Here is a 27,199-nt window from a genome sequence, read left to right as displayed (position 1 = left end):
TTATCACATGTAATGTACTGCCAGACCAAATGCTCCATCAGAGCCTATTTTTCTCATTTACCTTTGAACTCCCAGAACTTAGCACAATGACTGACATACTAGAGACACCAATAATTAATTACCAGGCAAGTATTTGAAGATGACTGTATTATCTAGGTTTACCTTTTTTTTTTTTCTGTTCCTCATCTGTATTGGAGTCTTTCATCTCCTGTGGAAGAAACTGGTCTATTTTGTGGTAAGACCTGAAGCCAAAAATATATGTTGGATGATTAAAAACACAATAAAGTGACCCAATAAAGAATGGACAGAATCAGTAACTAAAGATACTGACTGACCCCAGAAAGACTGAATGCTGTAAACATCATGAGTCTTCATCAATGATGTAGACATTTTATTTTTTCAAACTTCTTTCTGTGAATGATTTAAAACCCTACTAAGAGATGCTCATTGGGCTGAGGGTATAGCTCAGTTGGTAGAGTGCTTGCCTTGCATGCAAATAGGCCCTGGGTTCAGTCCCCAGCACAAAAAAAAAAAAAAAAAAAGGAAACACTCATTAATTTAGAGGTTGTTACTTTTATAATTCATTTGTAATTAAAATTAAAAACTCTCTAAAATGAACTCAATTAGTGAATTTGTAATTACTGTCAAAAATAACATTTTTTTCTTAAAGTTAAAATGCTAAAAATATTCTAGGCACCATTTAACGGGTATGTGTGTGTGTGTGTGTGTGTGTGTGTGTGTGTGTGTGTGTGTATAGAAATGCTCCTATATTTATGATTAGGTTAAATAAACTGATCATAAATTGAAAATATTGAATTTTAATTAAAATTGAATAGTCAATAAAATTGAAAAATAGTCAATAAAATTGAAAAATAGTCAATAAAACTGAAAAGTCAAAAGTGCATCTCATGCACTTCACTTGACCTACCAAGCACTGTGCTTCATCAACACCTAAACGGTAGAGGCCCAGTGGTTTACCCTTGTGAGTTCATGGCTGACCTGGAGCTGTTGCCCAGCATAACACTGCCAGGGTTCCATACATATCTCAACTTGTTGCTATCTTCAGCAATTGAGACCGAATTGTTCCATGAGTCTTCTTAGCTTCTTAACCAATGAAAACTTTCCACTGTAGAATTACAGGGTGACACAAGACAGCCGAGAGAACTTCATCTTTTTGTTAAAATAGAACACAAGTACATTCTTAGTGACTCAGTGTCTGGGGGAAGGAAAACATCAATTAACATAAGTTATAAGACATAAAAGAAGCTAAGTTTTACTGCTTTCAATTGTCCAGAGAAGCTCTGGGAACATATTGCCAAGTGCTGGCCCTGCTGAAACGAATAAATTAGGACTGAAGAATGCTTTACAATTAACATATCAAACCCCCGCACAAGCAGTGATGTTTTTCTTTATGTCTCAATTACACTTATTTATAAGTAAGCTCTTCCTTGGTTCTTGTAAATGGACAGATCATTACCTCAGCTAAGTGTTTACAGTCTTCACTCTCACCAGCTTGACCTCTTCATGAAAAGGAAAGACAAAATTCCTTACCTATATTCCAGTTAGTAGGGAGTTGAACTTAGTAACTTTGAAAATCCCAACTCGTGCTGGGGCATGTTAGGTAAGGTTCCCCAAAGCTTGAATTTCCACTTGCACTCAGAATGTGAGTTACATCGTTCTCTATTTCCCTTCACTAAACAATTTCTTTAGCACTAATCAGCACCCTTTAGAGCAGGGATTAGCAAATGTTTTAAATAAAGAGCCAGGTGGTAAATATTACAGGTTTTGTGGGCCAGGTGGTCTTTGCCACAACTACTCAGCTTTACTGGTTTGGTGGGAAAGCAGTCATAGAAAAGACATAAAGAAATGGTCTGGGTTCTAATAAAACTTTATTTGTCAAAATCTTGTGGTGGGCTGCATTTGCCTGGCAGGCCACAGTTTTTCAACATCTGCTTAGAGACATAATTTATGGAGGATGGGGAATGCCTTTCCACAGTGGAAGCGCTGATCAGCATTCACCAAAGTAGAGCACATCATTGTAACTTTTTTTTTTTTTAAAGAGAGAGAGAGAGAGAGAATTTTTAATATTTATTTTTCAGTTCTCGGCGGACACAACATCTTTGTTGGTATGTGGTGCTGAGGATCGAACCCGGGCCGTACGCATGCTAGGCGAGCGCGCTACCGCTTGAGCCACATCCCCAGCCCACAGCATTGTAACTTAGTCCCTAAGAAGATATTGTGTCTTCATTTTTCTTTAAAAACTGTGTCTGGTATCATTTTAGGCCTTTTCATGGTTCCTTCTGTATATAATGAAAAAATTGTTGGTCAATCCTATAAGCTAAAAGATAATGTATGATATCTTTATAATACTAAAGTTCTCCTAACAATTTCAAATTCCTGTTGTCTTTTACTCGTTATTTTTGATCATTTCCTTGAAGGTGACTAGGACAGCCTCTGGGAAACCTGTGTATTACAATTCACATAATAGTACTAAAGTCTCTCTAAAGAAGACCCTCAAGTGTAAATCAAAGTCACAAACGACTGCCCAGAAGGCAATACAGTTGCAAGAAGAAAGCCACAGCTGAGAAAACAGCCATGTTTTAGAATAAATTGACCATAGGGCATTATAGAAGAGTCTTCATTGATTGAGAATATTTGCAATACAATGTGCTAACTCCATTAGCCAAGAGTGACATTACAAGACTGCTGTGCTGGCTCCAGGTAGCCAAGAGAGAATTGAGCAATAAAGAACAAATGTACATATAAATATATGCAGTTTTCTGAATGGACTGTTATATATGTATCCGATTTTCTTAGAAATTATTTTGGAGATGTATACTATTAGATCAGAATTGTGCAAAAATAAAAGGGGCACATGTTTATTACATTTTGTGAAAGTCATCTATTAGAGAAAAAAACTTTATATCCATGGAATTGGCTAATACAATAGCTTTTAAAATGAAGAGAATATATTTAAATATATGTAAAAATGTACATTTAATACTTCAGAAGTTTATAGCCAGCCTGAATGTAACCATTTTAGAAAGAACCAGGTAATGCATAGACTAATACCTACATCTATTTTAGTAAGGAGCAGAGTTCAAATATGGCATGCAGTATACTAGTAGATTTTTGTCCAAGTTTCAGATGAGGTGAATTAGGTGAGGTAGGCCAGAGATCACAACGCTTTCTCTAGAATATTGCTGGAATGTTCAAGAAAAGCAATGACAGAGATTTAGCTATAGCTTATAACATTCTTCAGTATTTATCCTAAAGCATTAAATCCATTATACTATAAAAATACATGCATGCCATATCTATAGGAGCACAATTCGCAGTGGCCAAATTATGGAACCACATCAAATTTGGAACACACACACACACACACACACACACAAAGGTATGGGCTGTAGGGCAAGTTTTACTATAGGGAGGATGGATAGAGTTTGATCTTAATCCCACTGACACATACATAAAGCACGAAAAGAGTGGCAGCACTTGAATATACGAAGAGGGAGAAGAGGTCAACATAACTGCAGTTAACTCCTATGATGATATCTGGATTCACTAAGATCATTCTCTAACATGCAGCCAATTCTTTCACTCTTCAAAAGAAACTTCAAATATCCCAACAAATATTTGAAATATTTGCTTTCAACTTTGAAAATAAAAAAAAAATCTATTTCAAACTCTGAAAGGACTGTCTTGAACTGATAGATATTCCTCATTTTAAAGGTGAATTATGTAGAAGCATGCTTATTCTAATGCTTCAACCAAGGGACACTGGGATGTAAAAGAACAATGGTTTTCCAACTAGCAGATTCATCTCAGAACCTGAGAGACTTGATTTGTCAGGCCTTCTTTTCCATTCCTTTGCTTCTCTTCTCTTTTAGTTCTTCAGACTATTCTAGAAACATAGATGCCCACTGAACATGTGTTTAACTTTGGCTCTGGCATTTCCCTCCACACCCACTTCCCCTCTCTCTATTCCCCTCCTTTTCCTTTTCCATTCCTATTCTCTTTTTATAGCCCCACCATCCCGTCTGTCTCACTTCTGTTCTTAGTGCCCCCTTTCCATCCCCTTTGCCCTTCTCTGTACATCTTTGTCTTTTTCTGACTTCAAAGCTTCACAATGAAGCTGAAATATATTTGTAATTATTTCAGTCATTGGAATGACTGAATTTATTTTCTGAACTTGGCTTTTAAAAGTAAATGAAGATAAGGTCACATATGTGTGTACATATGTACATACATGAATTTAGAGTTTACACATACATGTACACACATATACATACATACAAAATGTTATGTTATTCTATAGAAGCAAAGACAACAAAATGTAATTGCTTTTATGTACGGGGCATCCCTTTGTTTTATTTTCTTGTTCTTCCTGTGGATCTTCCCCTCACTCATCTTAGCTATTCAGAAGTAGTACCTTGACCTATGAATCTGCTCCTGACCTTTCAAAAGATCAATACATCTTCACATTAGCCTTGTTTTTTTTTTTTTTCCTTTTGAAATGATCAGAAACTGGTGCCAAACTTTCCCCTTGCAAGCATGAACATTTAGGAGAGGTGAGAGGAAAGACCTATTTGGTCTTACATTTTACACAATTAAGCAACCTGCTGTCTTAACCCAGCACACCAGAAAATATACCATGCCTCCCTGTGGTTTCTTTTTTCTTTTTTTTTAAATTTTTTATTTTATTTTTTTTATTGGTTGTTCACAATATTACAAAGCTCTTGACATATCATATTTCATACATTAGATTGAAGTGGGTTATGAACTCCCAATTTTACCCCAAATGCAGATTGCAGAATCATGTCGGTTACACATCCACATTTTTACATAGTGCCATATTAGTGACTGTTGTATTCTGCTACCTTTCCTATCCCCTACTATCCCCCCTCCCCTTCCCTCACATCTTCTCTCTCTACCCCATCTACTGTAATTCATTTCTCTCCTTGTTTATTTTCCCATTCCCCTCACAACCTCTTATATGTAATTTTGTATAGCAATGAGGGTCTCCCTTCATTTCCATGCAATTTCCCTTTTCTCTCTCTTTCCCTCCCATCTCATGTCTGTTTAAAGTTAATCTTTTCTTCCTGCTCTTCCTCCCTGCTCTGTTCATAGTTGCTCTCATTATATCAAAGAAGACATTTGGTATTTGTTTTTTTAGGGATTGGCTAGCTTCACTAAGCATAATCTGCTTTAGTGCCATCCATTTCCCTGCAAATTCTATGATTTTGTCATTTTTTATTGCTGCGTAGTACTCCATTGTGGTTTCTTTCTAATGTCATAATCTACTCCAGCGGTAAGCTGTCCAAACTTCCCTTCTGTCTGGAGAGCCCAGGTTCTCTTGCATACTGTGGAGCTCTATCATATCACACCATTTCTTATCTTTCAATCCATTTCTGGGCTTATTTATATGTATGCAAAAGTGGAGTTTTTGTCCTCTGGGGAGTTGGCAGGCACCCTGCGGTCTGAATCCTTTTGTCCTTGAACATTAGACACTCTGTTACCAATGAAAAGCTGCCAGAGAAATCATGTAGATCAGCAGTCTCAGAAATTCCACTTTTATCTTAGTTGATTAGCATGTTTTTTTTTTTCTCTCTCTCTTCCTACTGTCAGCACAGAAAGATGTCAAGAAAAGGAAAATGTAAAGTTAATGCTGATGGAAAGGCAATGGAGAATTATACAGTTCAGTTTGCAGGAGTAAAAAGTCACATTCCTACTACTGGTATATCTTCCACCAAAGATTATAGAGGTTTCCAGTAATATTTGAAAAGTGAAATTCTCTTGGATGAATTTTACTTTTCTATTGTCTTATGATATAGGGATGTGTTGTACTGTAGCACTACAAATTCTCTTCTTTCGGTGCCAAACCTCTTGTGCTAGGGACCTGTGTTGATTGCCTGCACATTCCTGCCTAAGTCCTCCATGCAGTCTGCTCCTATCCCTTTCATTCATTTTGGTTCTTTTAAATGTCATGAGTAACCTCTGACACAGCTCCAGTCTCTCCTCAGTTTTTATCCTCCTCTTTATAGCATTGACACTGTTGAGCACCTGCTCCTTCTTTCTTAGTCTTCTCTTGGTTTCCATGGTACTGTTCTTTGCTCTATAACCTTTGTGAAGGATTCTTTGTTTTCATTGATGGATCTTCTCCCTCCTTCCACAACCAAGCTGTGGGTTTCACCAAGGCTATTATCTTAGCCTTCTGCTTGTCTTCATCTACATGTATTCATTTGTCCCATCATCTTATTTTCAATATGCATCCATACATCGTGTGTGTGTGTGTGTGTGTGTGTGTGTGTGTGTGTACTCAAAGTTTATCTGTTTATTTTCCCTTCTCTCCTCCCACTTGGTACACTGTGATGGTGATGGTTAATTTTTAATGTTACCTTGATCGGGCTAAAGGACACCCAAATAGCTGATAAAACATTAATTTAGGGTAAGTCTGTGAAGGTGTGTAAAGAGATTAGCATTTAAATCAGTAGACTGAATAAAAAAAATTCTCTCTCACCAATATGAGTGGATAGCCTCCAAGTGGTTGAGGGTCTAAATAGAACAAAAAGTCAGGAAGGGTGAATTTTCATCATCTGGAGCTGAGGCATTTATTTTTTTGCCCTTAGACATCAGCAGTTCTGGTTCCTGGCTCAAGGACTTGAATTGGGAGTTGAATCTACCAAATGCAATACCCCAAAGCCAGTCTATCAAAAGATCTGACAACTTGAATGCATTCTACAAACTACCATATTAGTTTAAGGACCTCGGACACTTGAGTGTGTACTGCATTAAATTCAAATTCTTTTGCATGACTTTCAGGACTTTCCACATATGGCATTAATCTGTTTAATCTTGGTTTTCATGACTCTTCAATGTGGGTCATCCCTGCTGCTCAAGAAAATCTCTTTCATTCTGGATATGCAACTTCACCAACCTTCACATCAGTTCTATCTCTCCAGAGTTAGTGCTGTGGTTTTAGGTGGAACTTATTTGCCTAGTCACTGTATCTATTAACTGTCTTGAAGGACAAATAATTGTGTGATAAATTAATATTGCCTAACAATAATCAGTGATTTTATAGGAAGTCCTTGTATCCCAGTGGTTAAGAACAGCCTTGAGAATGAGGGCTGTGCTGAAACCCTTGTTATGATAACAAAATCCAGGGCGAATTTGGGGAAGTTACTTACATTAGCATGATCATTTTAAATGTATCTATCTTCATTATACTGAACCCAATTTCATAGTTTCTTTTAATGGATGGGTGCCGCAGTCTGGCTGGGCACAATTCAGGAGCCACTTGTCAAAAGAAACGAACTTTATTTATAGAACCACACACGCCAAACAAAACAGCTCCTCAGGAAAAACCCTCAGAGCCCAACTGCCACCACTGGCTTCCCACAAGCCTCTCACACAAACACAAGCCTCACCACCTCCCACAATCCTCCTGCTCTTGAGGCCGATTGGCTGGGTCGCATGGGCGGAGCCAAAGAAGTCCCCCAATGAGCATCACTGCAGAGGAGCCAATCAGCTAGATGTCGCTGGGGCCGCTGTGAGCCAATCATCAGCTGGCAGTCTGAAAGGGCGGGGAAACAGCCCAATGAGCATCACCACAGAGGAGCCAATCAGCTAGATGTTGCTGAGGCCGCTGTGAGCCAATCATCAGCTGGCAGTCTGAAAGGCAAAGAACCTCACCCCCCTGCTGGTACAAAGACCTCTCCACAGGTGTGGCTGTATACTGGACCAGTAGTCAGTGACGGGTAAGATCCAATTGCAGTGGTACCAACCTAAGACAGGAGGCTGACGCCTTGAGGTCAGCTCATCCGATAACGAGTAAGGACCATATGTACTATTGGACAACCTAAGGCAGGCATGGTCCCTAAGCCACATGCTTGTTGTTTAAACAGAGGGGGAGATGTTGAGAGCCACAGCCAAAGGGGCCCCAGCAAACTTCCAGCTGCCAGCAAACTTTCAGACTGCCAGCTGATGGATGGGAATAAGCAAATGGTGAGAATAAACAAAATAATAAGCATACATTGATGACTAGAAATTAATGAATTGTTGGAAACTGAAGGGACACACAGGCACATGATGGCAGGCAGACTGATGGTAACACAGGGTTTATTATTATATATTGTTATATCCAAGCTGGAGTATAGTAATTAGAAAATGACTGGGAATATGTACATACACTCACATTATGTACAAATATGTGTGTTTGTGTGTGTGTGGGGGGGAGGTGTTGAATGAACTATACAGAATCCTCAAATCTGAAGTTTGAATCTAAGACTTAGTGAGTTTCTCAATTTAATGTTTCTATTTTTTTTTTTTTGGTTGTTCACAACATTACAAAGCTCTTGACATATCATGTTTCATACATTAGATTGAAGTGGGTTATGAACCCCCAATTTTACCCCAAATGCAGATTGCAGAATCACGTCGGTTACACATCCACAATTTTACATAATGCCCTATTAGTAATTGTTGTATTCTGCTACCTTTCCTATCCCCTACTATCCCCCCTCCCCTTCCCTCACATCTTCTCTCTCTACCCCATCTACTGTAATTCATTTCTCTCCTTGTTTATTTTCCCATTCCCCTCACAACCTCTTATATGTAATTTTGTATAGCAATGAGGGTCTCCCTTCATTTCCGTGCAATTTCCCTTTTCTCTCCCTTTCCCTCCCATCTCATGTCTCTGTTTAATGTTAATCTTTTCTTCCTTCTCTTCCTCCCTGCTCTGTTCATAGTTGCTCTCATTATATCAAAGAAGACATTTGGTATTTGTTTTTTAGGGATTGGCTAGCTTCACTAAGCATAATCTGCTCTAGTGCCATCCATTTCCCTGCAAATTCTATGATTTTGTCATTTTTTATTGCTGCATAGTACTCCATTGTGTATAGATGCCACATTTTTTTATCCATTCATCTATTGATGGGCATATGGGTTGGTTCCACAGTCTAGCTATTGTGAATTGTGCTGCTATGAACATCGATGTGGCAGTATCCCTGTAGCATGCTCTTTTAAGGTCTTCAGGGAATAGTCCGAGAAGGGCAATAGCAGGGTCAAATGGTGGTTCCATTGCCAGCTTTCCCAGGAATCTCCAAACTGCTTTCCAAATTGGCCGCACCAATTTGCAGTCCCACCAGCAATGTACAAGTGTACCCCTTTCTCCACATCCTCGCCAGCACTTGTTGTTGTTTGACTTCATAGTGGCTGCCAATCTTACTGGAGTGAGATGGTATCTTAGGGTGGTTTTGATTTGCATTTCTCTGACGGCTAGAGATGGTGAGCATTTTTTCATGTACTTGTTGATTGATTGTATATCCTCCTCTGAGAAGTGTCTGTTCAGGTCCTTGGCCCATTTGTTGATTGGGTTATTTGTTATCTTATTGTCTAATTTTTTGAGTTCTTTGTATACTCTGGATATTAGGGCTCTATTTGAAGTGTGAGGAGTAAAAATTTGTTCCCAGGATGTAGGCTCCCTATTTACCTCTCATATTGTTTCTCTTGCTGAGAAAAAACCTTTTAGTTTAAGTAAGTCCCATTTGTTGATTCTTGTTATTAACTCTTGTGCTATGGGTGTCCTATTAAGGAATTTGGAGCCCGACCCCACAATATGTAGATCGGAGCCAAATTTTTCTTCTATCAGACGCAGAGTCTCTGATTTGATATCAAGCTCCTTGATCCATTTTGAGTTAACTTTTGTGCATTGCGAGAGAAAGGAATTCAGTTTCATTTTGTTGCATACGGATTTCCAGTTTTCCCAACACCATTTGTTGAAGATGCTATCCTTCCTCCATTGCATGCTTTTAGCCCCTTTATCAAATATAAGATAGTTGTAACTTTGTGGATTAGTCTCTGTGTCCTCTATTCTATACCATTGGTCCACCCGCCTGTTCTGCTACCAGTACCATGCTGTTTTTGTCACTATTGCTCTGTAATATAGTTTGAAATCTGGTATCGCTATACCGCCTGATTCACACTTCCTGCTTAGAATTGCTTTTGCTATTCTGGGTCTTTTATTTTTCCATATGAATTTCATGATTGCTTTATCTATTTCTACAAGAAATGCCCTTGGGATTTTGATTGGCATTGCATTAAACCTGTAGAGAACTTTTGGTAATATCGCCATTTTGATGATGTTAGTTCTGCCTATCCATGAACAGGGTATATTTTTCCATCTTCTAAGATCTTCTCCTACTTCTCTCTTTAGGGTTCTGTAGTTTTCACTGTATAAAACTTTCACCTCTTTTGTTAGGTTGATTCCCAAGTATTTTATTTTTTTTGAGGATATTGTGAATGGAGTGTTTTTCCTCATTTCTGTTTCAGAAGTTTTGTCGCTGATATACAGAAATGCCTTTGATTTATGCCTGTTGATTTTATATACTGCCACTTTGCTGAATTCATTTATTAGTTCTAGTAGTTTCTTTGTAGACCCTTTTGGGTCTTCTAGGTATAGAATCATGTCATCTGCAAATAGTGATAATTTAAGTTCTTCTTTTCCTATTTTTATGCCTTTAATTTCTTTCGTCTGTCTAATTGCTCTGGCCAGTGTTTCGAGAACTATATTGAATAGAAGTGGTGATAGAGGGCATCCCTGTCTTGTTCCAGATTTTAGAGGGAATGCCTTTAACTTTTGTCCATTCAGAATGATGCTAGCCTGAGGCTTAGCATAGATAGCTTTTACAATGTCAAGGTAAGTTCCTGTTATCCCTAGTTTTTCTAATGTTTTGAACATAAAGGGATGCTGTACTTTGTCGAATGCTTTCTCTGTGTCTATCGAGATGATCATATGGTTCTTATTTTTAAGTCTATTGATGTGGTGAATAATATTTATTGATTTCCGTATATTGAACCATCCTTGCATCCCAGGGATGAATCCTACTTGATCATGGTGCACAATTTTTTTGATGTGTTTTTGTATTCGATTCACCAGAATTTTATTGAGGATTTTTGCATCTAGGTTCATTAGAGATATTGGTCTGTAGTTTTCTTTCTTTGAGGTGTCTTTGTCTGGTTTTGGAATCAGGGTGATGGTGGCCTCATAGAATGAATTTGGAAGAGCTCCCTCTTTTTCTATTTCCTGAAATAACTTGAAAAGTATTGGTATTAATTCTTCTTTAAAGGTTTTGTAAAACTCTGCTGTATACCCATCCGGTCCTGGGCTTTTCTTGGTTGGTAGTCTTTTGATGGCTTCTTCAATTTCATCCATTGATATTGGTCTGTTCAAATTGTGTGTATCCTCCTGACTCAGTCTGGGCAAATCATATGACTTAAGAAATTTATCGATGTCTTCACTATCTTCTATTTTATTGGAATATAGGTTTTCAAAATAATTTCTAATTGTCTTCTGTATTTCTGTAGCATCTGTTGTGATATTGCCTTTTTCATCCCGTATGTTAGTAATTTGAGTTCTCTCTCTTCTTCTCTTCGTTAGCATGGCTAAAGGTCTGTTGATCTTATTTATTTTTTCGAAGAACCAACTTTTAGTTAGTTAATTTTTTCAACAGTTTCTTTTGTTTCAATTTCATTGATTTCCGCTCTGATTTTAATTATTTCTTGCCTTCTGCTACATTTACTGTTGTTTTGCTCTTCCTTTTCTAGGGCTTTGAGATGAAGTGTGAGCTCATTTATTTGTTGGTTTTTTTCTTTTTTTGAGGAATGACCACCAGGTGATGAATTTTCCTCTTAGAACTGTTTTCATTGTGTCCCATAGATTCCGATATGTTGTGTCTGTATTTTCATTTATCTCTAAGAATTTTTTGATTTCCTCCTTTATGTCTTCTGTAACCCGTTGATCATTCAGTAACATATTGTTCATTTTCCATGTGATGTAGGATTTTTCCTTCCTTCTTTTATCATTGATTTCCAGTTTCATTCCATTATGATCAGATAAAATGCATGGTATTATCTCCACCCCTTTATATTTACTGAGGGTTGCCCTATGGCATAATATATGGTCTATTTTTGAGAAGGATCCATGTGCTGCTGAGAAAAAAGTATATCCATTTGATGATGGTTGATATATTCTATATATGTCAGTTAAGTCTAGGTTATTGATTGTGATATTTAGTTCTATAGTTTCTTTATTCAACTTTTGTTTGGAGGATCTGTCCAATGGTGAGAGAGGTGTGTTGAAGTCACCCATAATTATTGTGTTGTGGTCTATTTGATTCTTGAACTTGAGGAGAATTTGTTTTATGAATGTCGCAGCACCATTATTTGGTGCATAAATATTGATAATTGTTATGTCTTGTTGGTGAATGGTTCCTTTTAACAGTATATAATGTCCTTCATTATCCCTTGTGATTAACTTAGTCTTGAAGTCGATTTTATTCGATATGAGAATGGCCATCCCTGCTTGCTTACAAGGACCGTGTGCATGGTATATTTTTTCCCATCCTTTCACCTTCGGCCTGTGTATGTCTTTTCCAATCAGATGTGTCTCCTGGAGGCAGCATATTGTTGGATTTGTTTTTTTAATCCATGATACCAGCCTATGTCGCTTTATTGGAGAGTTTAAGCCATTAACATTCAGAGTTACTATTGATATATGGTTTGTACTTCCATCCATGTTTGATTATTTATCCTTTTTTAAAAAAAAATTAGTTTGTTTCTCCATGATTATCTTTCCCCTCACCCTCTGTCTTTACCGAGGCACTTCCTACTGATGGTTTTGGTTATTGTTTTTCATTTCTTCCTCGTGTAGTGTTTTGCTCAAAATGCTTTGCAATGCTGGTTTTCTGGCTGCAAATTCTTTTAACCTTTGTTTATCATGAAAGATTTTTATTTCGTTGTCATACCTGAAGCTTAATTTTGCTGGATACAGAATTCTTGGTTGGCATCCATTGTCTTTCAGTGTTTGAAATACATTGTTCCATGACCTTCTTGCTTTCAGTGTCTGTGATGAAAAATCCTCTGTTAACCTTACTGGTTTACCCCTGAATGTAATCTGTCTCCTTTCTCTTGTAGCTTTTAATATTTTCTCTTTGTTCTGTATATTGGATATCTTCATAACAATGTGTCTTGGCATTGGTCTACTGTGATTTTGTGTGCTCGGTGTCCTGTATGCATCTTCAATTTGTATATCTGTTTCCTTTTTTATTTCTGGAAAGTTTTCTGTAATTATTTCATTCAGCAGGTTACTCATTCCCTTGGTTTGAATATCTGTACCTTCTTCTATCCCGATGACTCGTAAGTCTGTTTTTTTTATGTTATCCCATAACTCTTGGATGTTTTTCTCGTGATTTTTTACCAGCCTTTCTGAGTTGGCTAGACTCTTTTCAAGATGATATATTTTGTCTTCATTATCTGACGTTCTGGCTTCTACTTGCTCCACTCTGTTAGTGATACTCTCAATTGAGTTTTTAATTTGGTTTATCATTTCCTTCATTTCTTGAATTATTGTTTGATTATTTTTTATAATCTCTATCTCCTGATAAAGATGCTTAACTTCTTCTTTTATCTGTTTATGTAATTCATTCTCAATGTGTTCTTTCGCTGCTTGAATTTGCTGTCTTGTATCCTCTTTAAGGTTCCATTCCATCTGTCTAAGGTGTTCCTTGAGTTCTTTATATGACCATTTTTCTGATGACTCTAGGTCCTCCTGAATATTTAGGCTGTCCTGCATTGTTTGTACTCCTTTTCTTCCTTGCTTTTTAAAGCTGCTCATGTTACTTCTTGTTCTGTTTGACTGATGAGTTACTGTTTACTCCTATAAATTTATTAGATGCTTGGAAGGAAAGGTATTAGAAGGGAAGGGAAGAAGTCACTGTAGCTGCAGGTTTCAATGAAGTTATCTCCAATTTAATGTTTCTAAACAGTAAGTTTTTGCTAAGCCAAGGAAAGCTTCTTGAGAAGCTGGCCTAGGGTCCTTCCTCATTATTGATCACAAAGAGTTCCTTGCAGCATGTGACTGAGTAGAGAGGAAGAATCTTTGGCTTAGTTGCTTGGTATCATCATTTACTAGCTTGTTTCTATTCTCTATCACATAATAAGAGGTTTTCCTTAAAATAGTCCAGCAGTAATGCTTTACAAATGATTAGTTCCATGTAGTCCTTTAAGAAAGGACATAACAATTACAAAAATGTTTATGATACAACTTAAATGATTTCACAATACTTGTCCATCAAAGCATCTTCAACATTGACATTAATATATTTTCATTGCTTTTCTAATTATATGTAGACAACAAGTATTTCATAGCTATATGAAAAGATCTGGTACCTAGATAAAATTGTAAAATGAAACAAATTTCCATGGTACCCTCTACATATCTTCCTGAGTTCTTCTACCACATCTTACAAGTAACCACATCTTTCCTTTGTCTCACTCTTAAGCTGAGCTCCCAGGAAGCCCACTCAATAGAGTATCTCACACAGGCCACCTTCTTCCAAAGTTTTTCAGAGTCCGTAGTCACAATTTCTAGTTTATGCCCCTGCTTTCTCTTTGCTTGCTTTTCCCGTTCCCTGTAATAGCTGAACAAAAACATCATCTGATTATCACAGTCAAACTATGCATACTAGAGTATGAATAGTTCAGAAACTTAGTATTCTCAAACATACCCTGAAATGTTGGCTAATTAATGCAATTAAATCTCTAACTTTTGATCTGTCAAGAATCAGATTTGGACAGCTCATGCGTGTCCTCAATAGTCAAAAAGCTCATCTACACTTTATCATGAGGAGGAGGTTTTTCACTTACTATGCTTCAAATGGCAAGCAGATATTAGCATTAATTGTTTCAAACAGCCATTGTAATGCTCCATTTAGTGATGAGCAGTCCCATCATTAAGCCCCTTCCTCTTATGTGCCATCTTGTTTTGTCACTTTAATCTCCTAGATGTTTTATTTACAGATAACTTATCCGAGTACTGTTATATAAGATTATTAAAATAATCATAATAAGACACAGTTCCTTCCCTCAGAAGCCCCAGTTTTCTACTCTGATTGTTTTCTGGGGTGAGGATTAGCAAACACTTTTTGAAAAGGTCCAAATTATAAATATTTCAGGTTTTGCTGGCCAAGAGGCAAAATCAAGGATATTGTGTGGGTACTTATTACATAAAACAAATTTTCATACATATTTGATTCATGAAATTTAAAAACCTATTTACAAACACAGAAATTTGAATTTCAAACAATTTTTATTTTTCACAAAATATTTTTAATTTTTCTCTCAATCATTTAAAAATGTAAAAACCATTCTTAGCTTATGAGTCTTCCAAAACAGGGAGGGAGGGATGGGGATAGAGGTGGGAATGATGAATTTGATTGTAGTTTTTCAAATTTTATATTCAGAAATAACTTAGTTATCCCAAATTTATTAATTCACATTTCTACCTTCAAAAGGAAATCAACATCAAACATAGTTCAGCTATGACCTGCTAGCTTCATTAGATAATATAAAGGTTATATTGTATATGGAAAAAAGGCTCTCCAGTGTTTGCATGTCACATAAAAAAATTAACTAAAAATTAAATCAGCAGAAGAAAAAAATAAGAAAGGAGTGGCTCAAAAAAAAAAAAAAATGGAGCTGTGGTTTCAAGCAAAACCAGATGCAAGGTCAGAATTTTGTCTTTGTCTTCTCTCAGCTTTTCTCTCAGTGCAGATTTCATTGACAGTCACTGCAAAAAGTCTTCTGCACATGGTGGAGAATACAACTACAAGCAGCTGAGGCTCACATATGCCAACGTGTTCATCTTAAGAGGATGGTTTCTCTATCCTTGGTTCAGTATATAAAATCTCAGGATGGATATCTGTAATAGATGCTGTTAGCACTTCACCTATATCCTCTCAGGGCCAGGGCCATTTTTCATGCATGAATCTCCCAGGGAGCTTTCACTCCAGCCAGCACCTGCATCTCTTTGTTAGAGGACTTGCCTTCAGGCAAGCTGGAGCCAGTTTAGCTATACACACAGATCACTAAGTGCTGGAAATCTATGTTCCTGGCAGGTATCCTTTAATCAATGACTGACAGGTGTGGAAATGCATCCGCGTTGGCTTACCCAAAAGTGAATTGTAGTCCAGTTTTTACAGCTTTCCTATGGGATCGAGTCAAATTACCTGTGGAAAAAGGAGTTAACAGCAAGACTGAAACCTAGTCTTAAAAAGACTGGCTAAAGGTTTGCCCCTGGCTGGCTTTTGGGAATGTGGATTTTGGAAGGTTTTCCATCATTTGCTGATAAAAAAGTCATTGTACCTAACCTGTTTGTACAAACAATGGGGTTTATGCTGAACACCTGCTTTCCTTTAGGTAGCTTGGAATTTGAGGATATGATAGACTGAGTATGCCAACGTGACCAGCCGCCAGTAAAAGCTCTGAGCCCTGAGCCTCTAGTGAGTTTTCCTGATTTGGCAAGATTGCATAAACTGTCAAGATTCATTTACTGTAGGAATTAAATATTTACATGACTCTTCTGGGAGATGACCCTCAAAAGCTTAATCCTCATGTTCTTTGGACTTCACTCCAGGTGCCTTTTCTCTATGCTGATGTTGCTTTGTATCTTTTCTCTGGGGGAAAAAAAAAAGCACCGTCCTTCAATACAATTGTGTGCCGAGTCCTCCTAGTGAACATTGGAACCCTGGCATAGCACCCTTCACAGTGCTCTTCTCCATACTGCAGCCTTGCATGACTTTCTCTCTTTCTTTATACCACTTTCCTCCTCCCTTCTTTTCTCTAATTTTTCTTGGAAATATTTCTTTAAAAAATCACCTTTTCCTCCTCCCCATTCAAGGTCCATTTGTGGGGAGCCCAGTCTAAGATTTTTTCAGTGCAATCCCTAAATAAGTACTGTGATCAGGAAAATGAGGTGCAATTAAAGCTCAGACCCTGGACATGTGCTCATATCTGTAGCCAGGAAGAAAACGACTTTTCGCCATGACTAAGTGGGTGGAGGGCAAGTGCCAGACACACAAATCATAGCTTAATTACAGATAATATGAATCTTTTTCTAAGATATAAAGACTGATAGCCTTGTGAAAAATAGTTTTGAGGGAACAGGCTCACCTGAAAATGCCTTTCTTCTTATTGGCCTTTTTTTTTTTTTTTTTTTTTTTTTTCTGGTGCTGGGGATTGAACCCAGGGCCTTGTGCATGCAAGGCAAGTACTCTACCAATGATACCAGCTAAGCTATATCCCCAGCCACTTGTTGACCATTTTTTATAAAGCAAGATTTTATTATCACACGACTGCAGTTTATAAATCAGAAAAACATGAAAGTAGTATTGAAACGAAGAAGCTCATCCTTTTGCAAGTCTTGCTAATGGCTAAGTGACTTGCTTCCAGCTTTTAAGCATCTAATTTGAGCTTGTGCCTGGAAAAAATGAAAAATTAATTTGTTGCAAAATTTCAATGAAAACTCCAAAGAAGTTTGAAACTGTCTATCTGCCTTTCTTCTTTTTTTTTTCTCTAAGCAATTTATCAGTATAAGTTTCTCTTATGCACTTGGGAATCCATTTGTTTTAGTCAGCTTTGTTGCTGTTGTGACTAAAGGATATGACCAGCACAATTGTAGGGGAGGAAAATTTATTTGAGGGCTCACAGTTTCAGACGTCTTAGTCCAGAGAAGGCTGGCTCCATTCCTCAGGGTTTCAGATAAGGCAGAACATCATGGTAGAGTGTGTGGCAGAGGGAAGCAGCTTACATCATGGTGGTCAAGAAGCAAAGAGAAAGAGTCTAGCTCCAGTTACAAAATGTATACCCATAGCCACGCCCCCCAATTAACCACTTCCTCCAGCCACACCCCACCTAGAGAGTTACCACTTAGTTAATCCCATCAGGATTTAATTCACTGATTTGGTGAAGACTCCCACAATCTATTCATTTCTCCTCCAAACCTTCTTGTATTGTCTCACATGTGAGCTTTTGGGGGCCATCTGATATCCAAACCATAACACCATTGCTTTTTCTTTTTTCTTAACCAGGATTTCTTTTATCCTATTGTGAAAAGGTCTGATTATGAAAGTAATGCACTCACCTTGAAAGCATTTCAAAAGATCCAAAGATGTTCAAAATAAAAATAAATCATCCATACTTGAACTTACCAGAGTTATGGCTTTTTAATGAATATATTTCTATTTGCTTACAACTGACAACATTTCATCCTTCACTTTTTATGCTTTAAAAATATATTATAAGTATCTTCTTAAGTCATAAAAATTACACAGAAATCTACTTCATTGTTATATGATCAAATAGTATTTTATTCAAGACTGTCATCATTCATTTAATTATTTCTCTATTAATAGTGGCATTTAGGGCTGGGGATGTGGCTCAAGCAGTAGCGCGCTCGCCTCGCATGCGTGCGGCCGGGGTTCGATCCTCGCACCACATACCAACAAAGATGTTGTGTCAGCCGATAACTAAAAAATAAATATTAAAAATTCTCTCTCTCTCTCTCTCTCTCTCTCTCTCTCTCAAAAAAAATAGTGGCATTTAGTTGTTTCTAATTTTTCTACCCAATTACACAGTAAAATATGGTAATATTTCTTTATGAACTCATGAAAGCTTACTGTAGAATAAGTTCCTACAAGTTGATTGGCTGGTCAAAGTATAGGTATATTTAAATTTGAAAATAATTTTGAAATTGGCTCAAAAGATGTTGGACATATTTTAATTCTCTCAGTAATATACAAGAATACCAGTATCCATATACCTTCACTAACATAAAGTATCTTACATCACTAAAAATTTTACCAATCTAATAAAATATAGTTTTATTTTACATGTTTTGATAATCAGTGTCTTGGAGCATCTTGTCAACTATACTTTAGTAAGCTATATTTTAATGATTAAAATTAAACATGTTTTTCCTAATAGGTAACTGTATAAATTTTGAATAGTTAATTATCAGTCATATTTTTCCTTTTATTTCTCCTTTAGTTTGTTTAATGTAAATTTGTTTTTCTATTCCAAACTTTAAATTGTTTCTACCTAATTTGTTCATTTTACAACTCATGAGTTCTCTTTGTTGTTATGTTAAGCAGGTCTCTCTCACCTCCATGTTAGAAATACAATTTCCTGTTTTTATAGTAAAATTAGTACAATGCATTCATCTTTCTCTTTATATCATTTTATTTCTTCTTTGAAGCTTTACCTTTAAAATATGTGTCCCTTATCATCAAATTCCACTTAATCATCACTTAGTCTAGCTAAGTACATTTCTTTCCTTTCATCTTTTCTCAAAGCTAGTCTTCTCACAAATTCCTTATCTGAATTTCACTCAATTTACCTAATTGGTTCCTCTCTATCCACCTAAGGCTTAAAGGAGTGAGCATGCTTTTTCAAGTGCAGATTCATTAGTTACATGCAGAAGATGAGTTCTGCCCTTTTCACATAATGCTTTCCATTCCAACTAAATAGGGATCATGTTTCCTACCCTTTCACATAGCAATTTCAATTTGTACTCATGGCTTTTACATTTCTCTTTAAATGAATCAGGTATGCCAAAAATTGAAGCATAGACCTGTTTCCACTTTTCTCTTCATTTCAGTGGGTCCCCTCTCTCTTCATTTTCTTACTTGTATTAATGACATCTAACTATAAGTTTATGAGTTTCCTAAGGCCACTATAACAAAGTGTCATAAATCATATAGCTTAAACAACAAAATTTTATTGTCTCACAGTTCCAGAGATTAGAAGCTTAAAATCAAGATTTTGATAGGGTCAGTTCATCTGAGTGACATGAGGCAGAATCTATCCCAGGCTTGTCTCCTAGCTTCTAGTGATTGGGGGATGAGCTTTGGCATTCTTAAGCCTGTGGGGGCATCACTCTATGCTCTATCATCACCTTCATATATTCTCCCTCTGTCCCATCTATCTCAACATTTTCTCTTTACATAAGGACAACAATCATACCAGATTAGGGGTTAACACTTCTCCAGAATTATCTCATCTTATCAAAGTACACCTACTATCTCTATTAAAAAAACAATCACATTCTGAGGTACTGGAGGTTAAAATTTGGGTGTGGTAGGAACATAATTCAATTAATAACACTCAGGCATGAAGCTGTAAAACTATTTTTGTGGCCTGTCCCTCCAACCTTCCAAACCCCAGCAGTATCAAATCATGCCAAGACCTATACAACATCCTATTATCATCACCACCTTTTTATGCAATAGTTCAGAACAGTTTAGGTTCTCTTTACCCACCCCTGCGCTACTACAAAAGTAGTACAAAAGGTGTACTATTTTCACTATTCAATTCATCCTAAACCCTGAAAATTTATCAGTTCTTCCAAATTACAGCTGGTAAATTTTTCAGTAATTCTTCATTATCTGTAAATAAAATGCAAGTAACTTACCTTTGTATTTCAGGCAGTGGTTCATAGCCTAATCTCCCCTAAACAGCAAAGCCTGAGATAAGTAGAGAATTCATGAATCCTATTTTTGAAAGAGAGCTTAAAAGAACATATGAGAAGAATGAAACCAGAAAAGTGGAAATGTCAATTTAAGGAAGTGTTACTGAGCAGGTTACTGCTGTAGGCAGCAGTTCTCTTGGGAACTCCAAGGATCCATGGAGAGCAGTCTTTAGAAACGTCTACCTGATGGGATAAAATTGATGATTTTATCCATAAGGTCTCCCAGATAGTTGTGTCAGATCAACTAAGCAGGTTCTGCAGAAAAATCACATGTTATATAGGAGCCCCAGGTCAGCAAGTCAGAGATCTCTGGAGCAACTGACTTGAGGTGCTGTCAGGATACACCTTTGCGCAGTTGGTTACCATGGCAATGAGTAAACAAATGGACCCACATGGTGTGGGGTGGGACATTAGGGACTTTCCTGATGTTCAAAACAAGTGGGAAGGTGTACAGCCATTGTCTTGAAGTCAGAGATACTATCTCTAAAGCAAGTTCCATAATCTGCACAGAGATCACAGAATCCACTGGAAGAGATTTCTTTTTTCTCAAGAGAAAAGAGATAGCCACTTTCCTAGGGCAAAACTTGGGCAAAAAGTTTTCTTGGTCATTGTCAAGACTGAACATAGGGAGTTCCTGTTATTGAAGCTGGTGGGATCCTTATCAAAGAGGGAGCACAATGTACAAAGATGTATGGGTAACACAACGAGAAAAGGTTTTATGTTCTACTCAAGAATTGTTGAGTTAGAAAGAAAGTTAAGATGGCAGTGTTCATCAAACAGCTATAAATAAAAGCTTGAGAATTTAGGTGTGACCTGGAACTGAAAATTATGATGCCATCTGCAAATATATTTTAATAAAAAAATTCAAAAATATGTTTGGAATTATAAATGAAATTAAAGAGAGGAAAAAGAAGCCAAATAAAATAATTTAAGTAACATTTATATTTAGAGTTTGGAAAGTTGAAGTGTTAGAGAATGAGTCATAAGATAAAAGAAATAGAGAATCAAAAGATTATTGTGTCACAGAAGTCAATAAAAAGAGTTTTAAGGAGGAGGAAGAGGCCAATAGTGTGAAATGCTGCAGAACTGCAGAGGATAAAGGAACTGAGTTAGATTTTGCAATTGAAGTTTATCTATGCTGGTAAACCAAGAAGGACCACTGTCCCAAATATCCAGATGATTTAATAAAATGTGTACTGAATGTATCCATGTATTTAGTACTATATATTACCTGGAATTTCATTCATCTCCTCAAGGAGTATGTGTTATCCTTGGGTAGGACAGATGATATTGGATAGAATTACAATAAAGTTAATTTATGACTACTTAACATTTTAGAGTTGGAGAGAGAAAGAGAGAGGGAGAAAGGAAGGAAGGGAGGGAAGGAAGAAAGAATCCATTTTATAAAAGTTGCATCATTTTTAAGACAATTTTTAAAAATTTGTGATACTTGTAGATTCAAAAGCAATTGCAAAAAAGAATATAAAAAGATTCTGTGGATTCTTTTTTTTATTAAATTACTTTTTTGAAGAGAGAGTGAGAGAGGAGAGAGAGAGAGAGAATTTTTTAATATTTATTTTTTAGTTCTCGGTGGACACAACATCTTTGTTGGTATGTGGTGCTGAGTATCGAACCCAGGCCGCATGCATGCCAGGCGAGCGCGCTACTGCTTGAGCCACATCCCCAGTCCCTTCTGTGGATTCTTTACTTGTTCCCCTGCCCAAATGTTAGTTTCTTAAAAAATTGCAGTAAATTATCACAATGAGAATATATTGATATCATATAATTAAAATATGATGCATTTCCATTTATTTCTATTGTTGAGCAGAGTAGTCCATGGGACGAATTTAATACAATTTTCTCACCACTCATCATCAGGGTTGTTTTCAGTTTAGGTTATTATGAATGAAGTTACAATAAATATCATTATAAAGGTTTTTATGTAAACATATCTTCATTTATCTGTAAATGCCCAAGTGAGCAAGTGTGTTGGGTCATACATTAGTTGCATGTATAAATTTTTAGGACTTAAAAATATAGTGACTGTACCTCTTTATATTTCTACCAGCAATGAATGAGAAATCCAAACTTTCCAGTTTCTTGCTGCATTTGGTCTTGCCTCTATATTTTAGTTTAGCCATTCTGATAAGTATGTGTTGATGTCTCATTGTGGCTCTAATTTACATTTCCATAATGTTCAATGATGTGCATTTTTTCATGTACTATTGACTTATGAAAATCTTTTTTTGATGAAGTACCTTTTTGTGCTTTTTGCCTGTGCTCCAATTATACTATTTATTTGTAGGCTTGAATTTTGAGAGTTCCTTATATATGTTAGGAAGCACATGTTAAATATGTGGCTTGAAAGATTTTCTAGTCTCTAGTGCTTTTTCATCTACTTAATATGATCTTGCATAGAGAAAAAAGTTTACATTTTAATGAAATAAAATTCATCATTTTTTAAAATGGTGCTGTTGTGTGAAGTCTGGGAAGTCTTTGCATAGTTCTACATTCTGAAAAGATTTTCTCATATGCTTATTTCTAAAGGTTTTATACTTTTGCATTTAACATTTAAGTCTCTGATTCATTTTTAAGTTTTGTTAGATGTGACACTTAGGTCCAGTTTGTTGTTGTGTTGTTGTTTTTTAACCTTGCTCCAAAATATTTGTTGAAAAGGTACTTTTCTTACTTTTTAATTGTTTTAAAATGTTCTTTTTTTTTTTTTTTTTTTGTGGTGCTGGGGATTGAACCCAGGCCCTTGTTCTTGCAAGGCAAGTACTCTACCAATTGAGCTATATCCACAGCCCTGTTTTAAAATGTTTGTACATGTATTTCTAGAATTCCTATTCTGTTTCAGTAATTCATGTGTCTATCCCTCCACTACCATCACACTGTCTGGATCACTGTAGCTATAAGTCTTAAAATTAGAGTGATTACTCCTTATGCTTCTTTTTCTTACTTCACATCATTACCTTTCCCTGTAAATTTTAGAATAATCTTGTCTATATCTACAAAAATATCTTATTGGGATTTAAATAAAATTAATGGTGTATATGTCATAGAAAAAACTGATGTATTTACTATGTTTTCTTCTAATCCATGAACATGGTACATCTCCATTTACTTCATCTCCTTTGATTTGATCAGTGTTGTGTAGTTTTCATCATATAGGCCCTGCTTATGTTTGCTTAGATTTTCCCCTAAACTTATCATCTTTTGAGCTGATATATACAGTATTGTACTTTTAATTTTAGTGTTACTATATTCATTGTTAGCGCACAAAAGTACAATCTAATGTTGGAGTCTGTGATTTTGCTGAACCCATTTATTAGTTGCAAAGACTGTTATTTTTGTTTTTCTACATTTCTTGAGATTTTCTTCATAGAAAATCTTATCATTTTTCAGATAGAGACCATTTTGCCTCTTTCTGATGTGTCTCTCTCTCTTTCTCTCTCTCTCTCTCTCTCTCTCTCTCCATATTACACTCCAATAGAACTTCTAACACACCTTTGCATAACAACAGTGAGAATTTATTTCTGTGGAATTTTCTTTATTAATTGAGATAGGTTCTTGTATTCCTATTTTTCTGAGACTTTATATGAATGGCTATTGAGTATATTCTATAACTGCAATAATTCATTAAACATATCATTCCTGATATACATTATATATTCATTTTCTTCATGTTTATTATCTGTTTCTTCTACTAATTGAGAAGATATACAAGTGTAGGAATTTTGTTTTGCCCAATGCTACATTCCTAACACTTAGAAAAGTACTAATACACAATAATAACACAATAACTATCTCTCAAATGAAAGAGTGATTAAGGTAGACATTTATTTTTATGTGGTGCTGAGGATTGAACGCAGGGCTTCGCATGTGCTAGATGAGTGCTCTACCACTGAGCTACAACCCCAGCCCCCAAACAGCATTCTTAATAGTCAAGTAAAAGTGCAAACTTTGGTGGAGGGGATATTTTTCATTTTAATCTATATGCTTATGCATTGCTTCAAGTTTTGAAAACAGGAATGTAATTGTATGTTGGTTTCCCAATTTAGAAAACTGTGTTTCTAAGAAATTTCCCAGTTTCTGCCTTTTACTAATCCAAATCACCCAAAATAAGTCTTAAAAAACACAGAGAACCACAGTTATTTAACATTTTTTTCAGTGTTTTCAAATTTTATTTCTAGTAAGCAATTCTCAAGAAAAATGTGAAAATTTGCTCATCTTTACCTAAACTTGGATTGTTTATTCTCTAACTCAAATATTTAACAAACACTTGCTGACACAATACATCATACTGGACTCTTCGAGGGATAAAAATAGAGATTAGAGATTCAGTATTTAAATGACTTGGATGTGGTTACTTCCATTCTCACAATAGGAAAAAAATGCTAAAAACTAAAAATTGATGTTTTTTTCTTAAAATGGACCCGTCAAAATATTGAAGTCATAGGGCGAAGTGTTACCGTGAAGTCTGGAGGTAAATATGAGGAGGTAAATATGAAGAATTACAACCAAAATTATTTTACCTGGAGAGGAAGCCATTAAAGCTATAACTGGTTGGAATGCTTAACAGATGATTTTGATGAATTTCCAGAAGAAGAGTTTAAACTTTTATGAAAGTAAGAAACTTCCAAAAGCTACAGTTTTAAAGAGAACCCCACAGGGTTACAGTATGGTAACAATGGAATCTTACAGTTCTACAGCTATAAAATTTATATTCTATTTAAGGAGTGTTTAGGCATACCTAAAGACAACAGGGAGAAAGACATAATCACACTAGAAGCATGTGAAACCCTTAACACCTGTAGCCATAGCAGATAATAAGAATCACTAGCCAAATTAACTTCAAAGGTCTATTCACCTTAGTTTTTAATATGTCACCTAAAATATTATGTCCGCTTTCAACAACCAAAAAAAAATGCATACCATATTAAAAGGCAAGTAAAAATACCAACTGAAGAGAAAAAGCAAGCATAACAACAAGACTCAGGCACCATGCAGATTTTGGAAATACCAGACAGATGGGGAATTTAACATATGTATGATTTATGTAATTAAGGACTCAAATGGAAAAAGTAGAAAACATATAAGAACAGATTGGTATGCCAGCAGAGATGAAAACTTTAAGAATTAAAAACAAAATAGTATAACAGAAATGAAAATGAGATCACTAGAAGACTGGACAGTTGAGGAGACTGTTATGGTTTAGATGTGGTATCCCCCAAAAAAACTCATGTGTGAAATAATACAAGACGGTTCAGAGGAGAAATGATTGGGTTGTGAGAGTCTTAACCCATTCAGTGAATTAATCCCCTGACAGGGATTTATCAAGTGGTAAATGAAGTAGTAAGGTGTGGCTGGAGGAGATGGGAATTGGGGGCATGGCTTTGGGGTATATATTTGTATCTGGAGAGTGGAGACCTCTCTTTCTCTGCTTTCTAATCATTATGTGAGCTGGCTTGCCTCTGCTACACTCTTGCCATGATGTTCTGCCTCACCTCAAGCCCTGAAGAATGGAGCTGGCCTCTATGGACTAGAAACTATGAGCACTCAAATAAACTTCCTCCTCTACAATTGTACTGGTCAGGTCTTTTAGTCACAGCAGTGAAAAATCTGACTAAAGCAGAAAGAATCAAAGAACTTCCAAAGACATGTTGATAAAAACTATCCAAACTAAAGTACAAAGTGACAAAATGATTTTGCAAAATCCAAGATCCACTGGATAATTTCAACAGGTATAAAAATACATAATTGGAATACTAAAGGAGAAGAAAAAGAATGTAATAGAACAAATATTTGAATTAACAATGGCATAAAACTTTAAAAAAGTTAATGACAGACAACAAACCACCCATCAAGGAAATTCAGACCACACAGAATATGTATAAAAAAACTACACCCAGACATATATTCAGATCACATAAAACCAAAGAAAAATAATATTTTGAGCAAGTCAAAGATATAGAGGGAACACCTTACTTATAGAGAAAAAAGTAAAAATTATTACTTTATATCAGAAACCATGCAAGCAAGATAAAAGAGGAATGAATTTAAAGTATTACAAGAAGTAATTACAATATAGAGTTCTCTGCACAGTGAACATGTCCTATAAAAATGAAGGAAAAATATTTTCTCAGACAAACAAAAACTTAAAGAGTTTATTGACAGCAGGCCTGTTCTACATGAACTATTAAAAGTTCTTTAAAGAGAAGGAAAATAGTATAAGTCAGAAAGCTCAATCAACATAAAGGGAAAAAGAACATTGGAGATGAAATAAAGATAGAATAAAAGCTTTCTTATATATTCTTAATTACTCTGATAACTGTTAAGTTATAATAATAAGAATGTTTTATACAACCATGGCATAGGAAATTAATACGGAAATGGTTTTCATAAGAAATGTGAGGGAAAAACTGAGAATACACTGTTAAAAGTTACTTGCATAATCTGTGAAGCAGTGTAGTGTTGCTTTAAGATATATCTAGAGTAGTTGTAAATATATGTTGTAAACTCAAAGGAAACATAATAAAAATTATATGAAGTTAAATACAATAAGAGATTAGAATCATATAAAATGATCAATTGAAATAAAAAGGCACAAAACAGGAAGAAAATAAGAGAACAAAGAAAACAGTTATAAACATGTCAGATGTTAATCTAGATATATCAATAAACAATTTAAATGTGAATGACCCAGGATGTTTCAAAATGGTGGAATAGAGCAGGTTTTTGCTTTCCTGGCTGCTTTGTGGCATGAAACCAAGATAGCAGACAGGCAGCTTCTCAGCAAGGAGGTGAGTGAAAAAAAAGGGTATGTGGTGG

General features: G+C 35.9%; 1 protein-coding gene across 9 annotated transcripts in view; it reads right to left on the bottom strand.

Annotated features, from left to right (window-relative positions):
* GAP43 (growth associated protein 43) overlaps positions 1-27,199 on the bottom strand; it is a 368,423-nt gene that overhangs the window by 232,677 nt on the left and 108,547 nt on the right. The window contains exons 3-4 of one of the 9 annotated variants that reach the window (XR_014023149.1): positions 1,000-1,170; positions 163-242 (exon numbers count right to left, since the gene is read on the bottom strand). The exons of 7 other annotated variants lie outside the window; for them this stretch is intronic. The gene's annotated coding sequence lies outside the window, so the exon portion shown is untranslated. Of the gene's footprint in view, positions 1-162; positions 243-999; positions 1,171-16,012; positions 16,071-27,199 lie in introns of all 9 variants that reach the window. One more of the 9 variants, XM_081302801.1, reaches the window with a different exon arrangement.

This window comes from Spermophilus citellus, assembly GCF_964194105.1.
Source record: "Spermophilus citellus genome assembly, chromosome: 7".
Classification (NCBI taxonomy): domain Eukaryota; kingdom Metazoa; phylum Chordata; class Mammalia; order Rodentia; family Sciuridae; genus Spermophilus; species Spermophilus citellus.
The sequence above is the reverse complement of the archived record's forward strand: the minus strand, read 5'-3'. Positions and strand labels throughout refer to the sequence as shown.